Consider the following 11,778-nt stretch of genomic DNA (forward strand, 5'->3'; position numbering starts at 1 on the left):
TTTCAGACTGTAGGGTTGCACTGTTAGAATTATAAACATGGCTGTTGTCCATTTTAACACTCACACATGCACTTTCTCTCAACGTTCATAAATCATCAGGGTCTAGAGGAGGAAAACATGGAGGAGAAGGTCATTTGGATGTAATAGCTGCTCTATTGAAGCAGGAGTTCTTGGAGCTGTTGCCCGTTAGATGACCAGATGGTCTTTAAAATCATATTTATGAGTTAAGTGCCAAGTAATTGCCTTCTTCCCACCCTCAATGTACCGTCTAACAGCTACTGGCTGACGAGGAGCAGGTTGGCTGGAGCACTGCCAGTCTTGCGGCCTTCAAAAACGATTTCCTCCAACATGCTGGGCTGTTGTCTCATTTTCAACACAGTCATACCCTGCGATGAGTGCTAGTTTTGGTAAACCTGATGCTCGGTTAGTAGAGGCTCAGGCAAGCAAAAGGCAAACTGTTTTGAGTCCAATGAGTCTGCATATAAATATACAGCCCATGATGCCAATGAGTACAGGACTATAGAGTCTTTTTTTTTGTCTTTGATCCAGCGGGCCAGTAAATGCACATGCATTTAAGTCAGTGCCCAGTTTGTCGCCTGTGGACATACTTGTGTTTGGGGAGCATATGGGTATACTGTGAAAGTGTATGCGAGTGATACTGACAGAACTGGCAGTGCTGTTCGCAGTGATGTGTCACCCTCTGTCATGTTAGAGACAGCAGCCAGCTCCAAGAGTGCTGTGTGTAGCGCCTATAGGAGCTGCCTCAAGCCAGCCACCGCATTCCTCCAGATCCAGATGACACTGATTCCCACGCATTCTTAAAACACTGAGAAAATGTGGTTACTTGATGTAAGACCGAGTGTGAATATAGAGATGATGATTAGATTTGATGTCAGATTATTCTAAAGATACTGGAGTAGGTAAATGAGTTGGTAAGATACTATCAATAGCAAAGAGTGTGGTGTGTTGCATATGAGTTTGAAGGCCAGTGGGGAGAAGGGCTGTCTCAGATAGCTTATTATTGCAGGCACACAAGGGTACCAAGGACACAATACCTCAACTCTTCACTGTAGGAGGGGATGGCCATGAGGAATCCTGAAGCCGAAAGTGTCTATTGTGTCTATTGTCCACATGTTCTCTGCACTCATGGAAACTATTCATTTGTTTGAATTGATTTTGTGCACCTGGGATTTGAGTTAAAGTTTCAGTTAAATTGGAATGTTTTTTTTTTATAAGGCTCTTAAGGCCTAATACACACATGACATATAACAATGGCTGGGAAATAATGACAACAGCCTGCTGTGTTATTGTAAATATTATATTATGTTATCAGGTTAACAATTAAGCGTATACTCCTACACTCATGTTTAGTCCTTTTTCATTTGCTTTCAAAACTTACATCATGGGGTTTTACTTGCTCAGCTTGGTTGAATCACCGGGTATATAAATTCACTACAAGAACAAGTATACACTGACACACACTTCTCGTGTTCATCTTCACTCTGAACACACAATGCTTTAAGCCAAAAATAACACATTGTACGACTTCAATACCACCATCAAAATCAAATGTGTTTGATGCCAGTATGTCCAAGCTGTGTGTTTTTTCACTGTTTGCACTGTACAGTCAAAATGAGAATTCTAGAATCAGTCCCAACTGGCTTCCATATTAAAGTGTGATGTTGTTTACTCTACGTTACCAAGGATCTGTCCCATTTCCATCATCTGATGTGTTTCATTGCACGGCAACCTGACATTTCAGAGTTACTGCATCATGTATATTGTCAACAGTGGCGGGGTGTGTGTGTGTGTGTGTGTGTGTGTGTGTGTGTGTGTGTGTGTGTGTGTGTGTTGAGTTGAAAGCAGTGTGTTTTCCCCAGTAGAAATGAAGACTTGTTACCGTATTGATTGATAGCGAGTGTCAGCGGAGCGGGGCCAAAATCGATGGGCGCGGCGTGAAGTCCGAGAGGGGCGATGAGTGATGTCACTGGGGCTATGAGTGATGTCACTGATGCCTTCCTCTGAGCATCCTGCTGGGATTGCATTAATAAGTTAAGGAGCCCACAGGGCTCCTAGGAGCTAGAGACAGAGTGTGTGTGTGCGTGTGTGTGTGTGTGTGTGTGTGAGTGTGTGTGTGTGTGTGTGTGTGTGTGTGTGTGTGTGTGTGGGAGGGGGGAGGAGGGAGGGGGGTAGAGATGGGGAAGAGAAAAGCATAAATAGATAAATAGATAGATATATAGATAGATAGAAAGAAAACAGCAGAGATTAAGTGAAAAAGGTGGAAGGAAGAGAATCAGCAACAAAAATGGAATATAGTGAAAGAAAAGAGGAAAAGAAACTGAAAGATTAAGAAGCCAAAGAAGACAGAGATCCATAGAGACAGTAAAGACAATGACAAAGAACAGGAGAGAAACTAAAATGGGGAGAGAGTAAGTAAGAAAGAAAGAAAGAGACAGAGACAGAAAATCACTCCTGCCTTGAAGGAGACAAGCAGATGGCATTAGTGCGCACAGCCACAGGTACAGTCTTGGTGGCCTCACAACCCCACCCCACCCGCCCATCCTTTCCAACGCCGCCTCCAGTCCTGCTCTGTGCTGCCCCCACACTGGAGAGGACATCATTAAGCCCCGCGCAAGTGACAGCAGCAGGAACCAGCCCAGGCAGCGGGATGCAGACGCCGAGCGTGCCAGGTGACCTTCAGAAGCCAACGCCGCGCTGCCGACGAAGGTGACAACACTCTGACACGTCTGACAGCTAGCAGTGTTCATCAAACCGTCTCCCTGCCGCCTTTTACATAACCATCCCCCCCCCCACACACTCTCTCTCTCTCTCTCTCTCTTCTCTCTGTCTCTCTTTATCCCTCGCTCTCTCTCAGCTCTGGCCTGTGTTATATAAGTGGAATAAGAGCTTGTGGCTGCCCCGAGGCAGAGCCGAATTAATATTGGCAAAGCGCGGCTGGAGATATGAACACCTGCTGGTGGTTCTGAGTGGCCGATGCAGGCTGCTGATGCCCCTTGCCGATAAGAGAGGAGAGAAAAAAAAGTGGTTTTCCTGTTAACCCGCTCTATCTGATGAACTGATAGGGGCAAACAGGAAATGGAGTTTCACCGTCTCTTATGTTATCTCAATTACCGCTACACCTCATACCGGCACTTACCAGATGTGCCCAAATGGGAGGTTATGGTTCAGTCTCGGCCTGCGCTGCATGTAGAAATTCAATTAAGTATTCTTGTGGATTGCCAATATGTGTGTTTTGCTGGCTTGTTTGATGTAATTATTGGAGTGAGAATGGGTGAAATGATAAAACAATCTGCACGCTGACTGATATGGCACGTCCTGAGGGATACGCTTGGAGTAAAACTCAGGCACACAAAATTAAACTAAAAAACGAAATCACGGCCTAAGGACTGGGAACATCCAATTACCCGGTTTGCTTGACTAAATGCTGATAATTTTTTGGTTAGCAATAAAAAAAAAACACACAAATTAAATTGATCTGCTGTCCAGAAAACCACAAATGTTTGGATCTCTGTATAAACACTTGCTGTTTTCAGAAGTCTTTTGAAGTCTTCAGAAGATTTTTGTACATCCCTGGGTTTTTTTTGTGTGTGTGTGTGTGTGATTGTGTGTGTTTGTACATCCCTGGGGGGGTTTGTGTGTTCGTGCCTGTGTGTGTGTGTGTGTGTGTTTCAGCCACACACCGCGGCTGCTTTTCTAGCAGAGTGTACGTGTGAAAAGAACCCCACGGGGGGACGCGAACCGTGCTGTGTGAGCCGCTGCTTAATGTCAAGGAGGCGCGACCAGTGGAGGGACAGAATCACAGAAGAAGAATGGGCGCCTCCCGGAGCCTCGGAGGAAATGTCAGGGGAAGATGTCAAGGACACCTGACGGCACCGCTGGAACCGCTCGGCACCGTGGCCCCATCTCTCTTCAGCACCGTATCCTCATCTCTCTTCAGCACCGTATCCCCATCTCTCTTCAGCACCGTATCCTCATCTCTCTTCAGCACCGTATCCCCATCTCTTCATCTCTTCAGCACCGTATCCCCATCTCTCTTCATCTCTCTTCAGCACCGTATCCCCATCTCTCTTCAGCTCTTCAGCACCGTATCCCCATCTCTCTTCAGCACCGTATCCCCATCTCTTCATCTCTCTTCAGCACCGTATCCCCATCTCTTCATCTCTTCAGCACCGTATCCCCATCTCTCTTCAGCACCGTATCCTCATCTCTCTTCAGCACCGTATCCCCATCTCTCTTCAGCACCGTATCCTCATCTCTCTTCAGCACCGTATCCCCATCTCTCTTCATCACCGTATCCCCATCTCTCTTCAGCACCGTATCCCCATCTCTCTTCAGCACCGTATCCCCATCTCTTCATCTCTTCAGCACCGTATCCCCATCTCTCTTCAGCACCGTATCCTCATCTCTCTTCAGCACCGTATCCCCATCTCTCTTCAGCACCGTATCCCCCTCTCTCTTCAGCACCGTATCCCCATCTCTCTTCAGCACCGTATCCCCCTCTCTCTTCAGCACCGTATCCCCATCTCTTCATCTCTTCAGCACCGTATCCCCATCTCTCTTCATCTCTCTTCAGCACCGTATCCCCATCTCTCTTCAGCTCTTCAGCACCGTATCCCCATCTCTCTTCAGCTCTTCAGCACCGTATCCCCATCTCTCTTCAGCACCGTAGCCCCATCTCTCTTCAGCACCGTATCCCCATCTCTTTTCAGCACCGTATCCCCATCTCTCTTCATCTCTTCAGCACCGTATCCCCATCTCTCTTCAGCACCGTATCCCCATCTCTTCATCTCTCTTCAGCACCGTATCCCCATCTCTTCATCTCTTCAGCACCGTATCCCCATCTCTCTTCAGCACCATATCCCCATCTCTCTTCAGCACCATATCCCCATCTCTTCAGCACCGTATCCCCATCTCTTCATCTCTCTTCAGCACCGTATCCCCATCTCTTCATCTCTTCAGCACCGTATCCCCATCTCTCTTCAGCACCGTATCCCCATCTCTCTTCATCTCTCTTCAGCACCGTATCCCCATCTCTCTTCAGCACCGTATCCCCATCTCTCTTCATCTCTCTTCAGCACCGTAGCCCCATCTCTCTTCAGCACCGTATCCCCATCTCTCTTCAGCACCGTATCCCCATCTCTTCATCTCTCTTCAGCACCGTATCCCCATCTCTCTTCAGCACCGTATCCCCATCTCTCTTCAGCACCGTATCCCCATCTCTTCATCTCTCTTCAGCACCGTATCCCCATCTCTCTTCAGCACCGTATCCCCATCTCTCTTCAGCACCGTATCCCCATCTCTCTTCATCTCTCTTCAGCACCGTATCCCCATCTCTCTTCAGCACCGTATCCCCATCTCTCTTCAGCACCGTATCCCCATCTCTTTTCAGCACCGTAGCCCCATCTCTCTTCATCTCTTCAGCAGCAGTATTTGTCTCAGCAGCAGAGGCTTTGCACAACTCCCAGCCCAGCCGGCATGGAGGCCAGGCTCCAGCTGAAGGGAGAATATGTATTTGCAAAGCTAAGCCCGAGCTTGGGGCCCATTAGTACCATGTTGATCCATGCAGATGCACAGCCTATAGATTCATCTAAGAGTCCCTGCTCTAGTGTGGTTTCTTAGGATTGACCGGGGAAAAAGAAAATCGAGGCTATTTCCAGTGCTAACCAACGACTGCCATTAAGCAAAAAAAAACATTTCAGGAGATTGACGGTGGATTGCTTTTGAATTTCCACATAGATATTACGGCCCACATGCATTCACCGAATGTCTTATGCTGTCAAGCAACACAAACAGCGTATGGAGTACGTTTATTTCAATTTCATTTTTGACAGTCATGTGGATATGCAATCAAAACAATTTTCAAGGGGTACCTGCCCTATGGTTCAACAGGCCAAATGCAAAGACTTTGGCAATCACTGAAGAAAAGCCATCATATCCAGATAACATCTTCATCGCCCTGCAGACGACCAATCCTATATAGCCAGAAAAGCACACAGGATTGTGAACTCAAACCAATTTGTGAGGGGCTTAGCTACAATCTAGAGTGTGCAAAGCTCCTGGACCCTGCATGAATAATCCCGAGCACAAATAACAGACAGCACTCTTCTCCGCCAAGGTCGCCGAGGACGTCGGTGGTGTGGCAGGAGGGGGCCACATTCATGTGAAACGCTGCAAGGATTACTCCTCTCATTCTGTGAAAATCACTGCAAGGCAGACAACACAAAGCCAATGTAGTTATGTAACAGCACAATGCTAGTTAGGGCGGCTGAAATGCATGGTGGGAGCTTGCAGCCTATATGAATAACATCATCATGACTATGACTGTAAACATTGAGCTTAACAAATAACAACGATAGCTTCAAGGTTGTCCTTTAATGTCAGTTCTCATATTCCCTTTAACTTCATTGTAACTGCTTCAACTGCGGAATATGGCTCCAACTCTAATACAGTTTCCCCATGGTTAAGCATTTGTTTGCCCTTTTCAGTCAAGCTGTAACACCAAGTAATGGAACTGTTTTAATGCTTTTATTCGGTTCTGGTAAATGCAATTGGTTAAGGTTAGTGTTAGGGGCTCGGGTATGGATTCGGTGGTAAAATCCGGTCAAATGAACTTATTTAACCAGCACCTGTAAAATCTCAACTACCCATGGGATATGGTTAGATTGTTTCAGCTGCCAGCCATCAGGCAATGAGGAGTTTTTGTTCAGTAGAACAAGCCCAATGTACTCGTGCCTTGACCTCGGGACGGTGTGGTCACAGTGACACACTGACCATGTTGTACCACTACCCACAGACGGTGTCATTTGTAACAAGAAGCTTTTAAAATGGCTCATCAGACAGACAGGGTGGGGTGGGTGTGGTGGTGGTGGTGGTGGTGAAGAATAGGCCTTAAATGTCAAAGGCAAAACTGCCTGTTAAAATTCATGGGATGTGCTATCGACTGTAAGAGTTTATGCCCTTTAAATGATTCATTAAAAATGTATCCCCCGTCTGAGTGTCTGAGCGTAGACATGTGCTCTGGGCATGCAGAAATCGCACTCGTATGAAGCGTGCTAGAAACTGGCATGGGCTGTGTGTCAGAGACCTGATTTGATTGTTGTACGCAGACAAATAAAAGCCTTACCCATACATCCCCTAATTGTTTCATTTTAAGAGCTATAGACTGACTGGATGACACATAGATGGCAATCTATTTCAGTAAAAAGCAAACGTGTGTTCAGTAGTATGTTTTTCAGATGCACATGTGTCTCCTGGCAAACGCGGCTACCTTGAACTTTGGCTTCTTTCCACACAGCCACTGACTTCATTTCTCTGATGTAAATTGTAAATCAATGAATAGGTGGAGTGGGCCTGCAATTCCATTCTTTATGCGGCATCTGCCGAGCAGGGCAAGTTAATTTATAGGGACAGCTAATGGCATAAAGTGATTGATGCACCGGCTGACATCTTAATTTATTTCATCGACAGGCCAAAACACCGCCATAAAAAAGTCTCCAACAGGCTAAAACACATCAATTCTATGTCACACCATCCCTTCCATTGCAAACACAATAGAACCTTGGCAAAATGGAACCATTTTATGAATCTAGAACTAGGAGTGGGGTCACTTAGTATTGCTGTAACGTGCAAAGGGAAGTTATGTGCTTCCCTGTGTGCCTGTAAATGTTAATTCTGTGTTTAATATCCGACCTTAGAATTTAGATCACGTTTCCTTGTTCTGTAAATTTTCTCTGTGAATGACTGTTAGCTTTTTAAAGTCTGTGTATTATGCGTAAATGCTCCTGTGTAGTTTCCTGTCTGTCTAGTGTATTTGAACCACCCTTCCCCATTCTGTTATGTAGACAGTAGATCCCCTAGCATCTTGCTGCCTTCTGTATCAGTTCTGACAAAGGAGCACCTGATCTAAAGACAAGTCTCTGATCCACTCCATTGCTACACTGGTGTCAGAAGTGGAATGGAGCACCACACTGAGGAAGGGAGGAAGAAGACCTCGCCGCGAGATATTACCACACTGAGGAGGGGAGGAAGAAGACCTCACCGCGAGATATTACCACACTGAGGAGGGGAGGAAGAAGACCTCGCCGCGAGACATTGAGGACCTGATAGCCACGCTGCAGCGGGGTGGGGCTCAGCCAAAAGGCGATAGTCCAGGAGCCCTAACAAGGCCAGACCTGGCCATGTCCCTGCCCTGTGAACATCGTAAAGGAGCAGTCGAAGAAGCACCCTGCTCTGGATGACGAGGGAGCAATTGGACGCCATCACCGGACCAGGCAGGCGGAGTGAGGAAGCCCTGAAGAGACGGGGTCTAGGCTGTGCTTGCCTTGGAGGGCAAGGCGCTCCAGGTGCTGGTAGACCTGCCGTCAGCGGAGCAGGCCAGCTGGTATCAGCCATCAAGGGGGCACTCCAGCGCCACTTCGGCTGAAAGGTGTTCGCCGGTGATGCAAGCTGGGGACCCACCGCCGCAGTGAGAGAGACAGAGAGCGTGGGTGCCTGTAAAACTGACCTGCTGGTGCTTCCCCATGTTTGCTGACAGTGTGCTCCGGTTAGCTATATTCCGCCGTTACTTTAGATCTACCATTATTAGATCATCATCATCATCATCAGCAGCAGCAGCAGCAACAGCAGCCACAGCAGCAGCAGCAGCAGCAGCAGCAACAGCAACAGCAACAGCAACAGCAGTAGCAACAGCAACAGCAGCAGCAACAGCAACAGCAACAGCAACAGCAACAGCAGCAGCATTCTCGCATCATATTCTTCTTTTTTTTCATCACTTTCACAACCATCACTCTACTGCTCGTAAACAAGTGCCTTCCAGGGACACACCCATAGATCACTACAGCACAGACCCAACATGTTTCGACGTTGGCTCCTGGCACATGTGTGTGGTGTGGTGTGGTGTGGTGTGGTGCGATGGGGATGGAGAGCTTCTCTGTCAGAAGTTCTGATGAGTGCTCTGCTTCCCAACTTTAATGAGGCCAGGAGTTAGAACAGCTGTGCGGAGTCAGGAAGCGAGGGGCGCTCCCGGGAGATGTCACCCTCTACCAGGTCCCTGGCTTCCTCTTTTAAAAAATATCTGACGCCCACGTTCCCTGACAGTTGAGTCAACAACTGCCATTCATCATCCGACCTCTCTCTGCTCAGGCCATTTTAATTACAGCAATGAATTTACCGCATGGCTGCAATCCTCTGTCTCTTTCCCTCAATCTCTCTATCTCTCTCTCTCTCCATCTCTGTCTCTCACTCACTCACTACTTTATCTATTTACTTTCTGGATCCCTTCCTCCATGCATAAAAGTGATTTGTTGTTTTCGAATATTCCCAACCTCCACAGGGACCTGACATTTTGGAGCACACGGCACATCAGCGTGCGGCTCTAGTTTAGGATTCAGCCAAGGTAGGTCACCGTCCTGTCTTTGAATAGCATGATCGACAGGGCAAGCACCACCTCCCTGCCACATCCGCAGTGCTGCTCTGCTTCGCTCACAGACCTACAGAGGAAAAATCATTTCAGCATGGTGACTCTGATTGCCAGGTTGTTACAGCGTTTGTAATTGTCTGTTACTGTTAGAAGGACAGCAGGGAGTCTCCCGTTCTCTGCAACCCATCTCTTTTTCCTCAGGTTTTCTTGCTGAGCTGCCTCTCGGGGTCCCCCGGAGATCTCTCTCTCTCTCTTTCTCTCTCTCTCTCTCTCTCACTCTCTCACTCTCTCCCTCTCTCTCTCTCTCTCTCTCTCGCTCCCTCTCTCTCTCCCTCTCCCCCTCTGTCTCTCTCTCTCACTCTCTCTTTCCCTCTCTCTCTCTGTCTCTCTCTCTCCCTCTCTCTCTCTCTCTCTCTCTTTCTCTCTCTCTCTCTCTCTGTCTCCTGGAGACAGTGTTGAGAATGTCTGCTCTGATGTGTAATTTTCCTCTGTCAAGTCTCCTTCATCCATTTTGAAGAGTGCCTTGTCGCTCCACAAACAGACGCCACACGGCTGCCTCGCGGTGACTGAGTGACGCAGACAGGACTCAATATGGATGTCACTCTTAGCCTGGCTGACGCAAACTGATTCTCTTTGGTACAGGAAGCATAGAAGCACAGAGGCATAAAATTGCCCATTTACATGAATTACAGCACTGCGCGTAGCTGAAGTCAAAATGTTCCCTGCTGTGCCACAAACATTAGCATTGCATACATAATGAACACAAAGCTGAGCTGTACAGGGGGATGGAGAGTCTGATGCCTGTGACATGTTGCTCCTGGGGTCAAGGCGGATGTCCATGCAGCTGCACCATGACACATATCAGTCTTGACTCGAGGCCCTCGAATGCATAATTATGGGATGTTTCTGCTGACAAAGCCCTGTTTTTTGGTCCTACTAAATTCCATAAATAAATAGACCATATTCTACTTTACTTACGTTATGTTCCCTACCTCTTGTTTACAGCCTGGTTGACAGTGGAGGCCAGAGCCAGATAAGCCTTCTTCCCTCCATGAGCAGTTGGCAAGAGGCAGTGGCCCCTACAGTCCTGTTGAGGTATTGCATTGTAATTATTTTTCCAGCCGTGCTTGAATAGAAAATTACATTTACATTTACATTTTGTCATTTAGCAGACGCTTTTGTCCAAAGCGACGTACAAGGGAGAGAATAGTCAAACTACAAGCAATAGAACCTGGTGTAACAGTAAATGCTACTTTACATAAGAAATATAAGTCGAACATTCTGGACTTACCCCAGATAGCAAGCATATTTTGGTCCTCCTCTCCTCTGGTGGTGTGCCACTGTAGGTCTGCTCTCGGACCACCATCATCCTCAGGTTAACTGGGTGTGGATATTAAGAAAATAACAGAAAATGTTAGCAATTCCTGGAATTTATAAATGATATCCTTGGCATAATCTGTTTAACAGCAGATGGTAAACAGAATGATGGTACTAGAGTGCTCTCAAGGTAAAAAAGGATGATTGGTCGATTGAAAATGTGTTGCGCACCGGTAACATCTATAAAGATGTAAGGGGTTGTTAGAAAGCGCAAATGAATAAAGAAAGGAAGAAGGCAAGTGGCAAAAGTGGGCCGTTTGTCAGTAACTCACCAGTGGACTGCCCCAAAAACCTATGAGCAACAAGCCAGCTCTGCCCCAGGGGGCCGACAGTGGTCCACTCCACTGGCCTTTTGCTATCTGGGACATGAAGTGTGGTACTCTATGATTCAGACACCTGTGACATCCAATAAACTATGTGTTTATGTGTAAGCAAAAAATGTCAGGTGTCAAAAAGAATATTTGAGAAGAAAGTCACAAGCTATGCTATGAGTCAGCGTGGTCCTTTTGGACTGTGACTGTGGTGTTATAAAGGTTAAGGTGACCGATGGGACTCCAGGGGAAGCACTCCTACTGTACTGACATTCACACCCCTACTAGGTGGGAAATAGATTTCTTATGTGACCATATGTTTCAATATTTGTTCCAAATCTGCAAGGATTGGAGCTCAGCTGCATTTCTATGCAGCAGCATTGTCTAAAATCCCAGTGTAATGACTGTTGGTTGGCTTGGTATCCAAGAATACAAATTTCACAAAACATTTTATTTGTTAAGAGCTGTTGTTAGCCAGCCTTTAAACTGTATCTCACGGTATCATATACCTTAACATTGAAAACCACCGTCAAAAATGTTTTAAATCACTTATATAACTTTCAATGTCATTGTTTTAAATGCTTTCTCCATCAACTGTTCAAACAGATAGCGTTCCAGCGGCTGAGATCATATTGGAGAGAAAATTTTACT

The sequence above is a fragment of the Clupea harengus genome, chromosome 11 (assembly GCF_900700415.2).
Source record: "Clupea harengus chromosome 11, Ch_v2.0.2, whole genome shotgun sequence".
In the NCBI taxonomy this organism is placed as follows: domain Eukaryota; kingdom Metazoa; phylum Chordata; class Actinopteri; order Clupeiformes; family Clupeidae; genus Clupea; species Clupea harengus.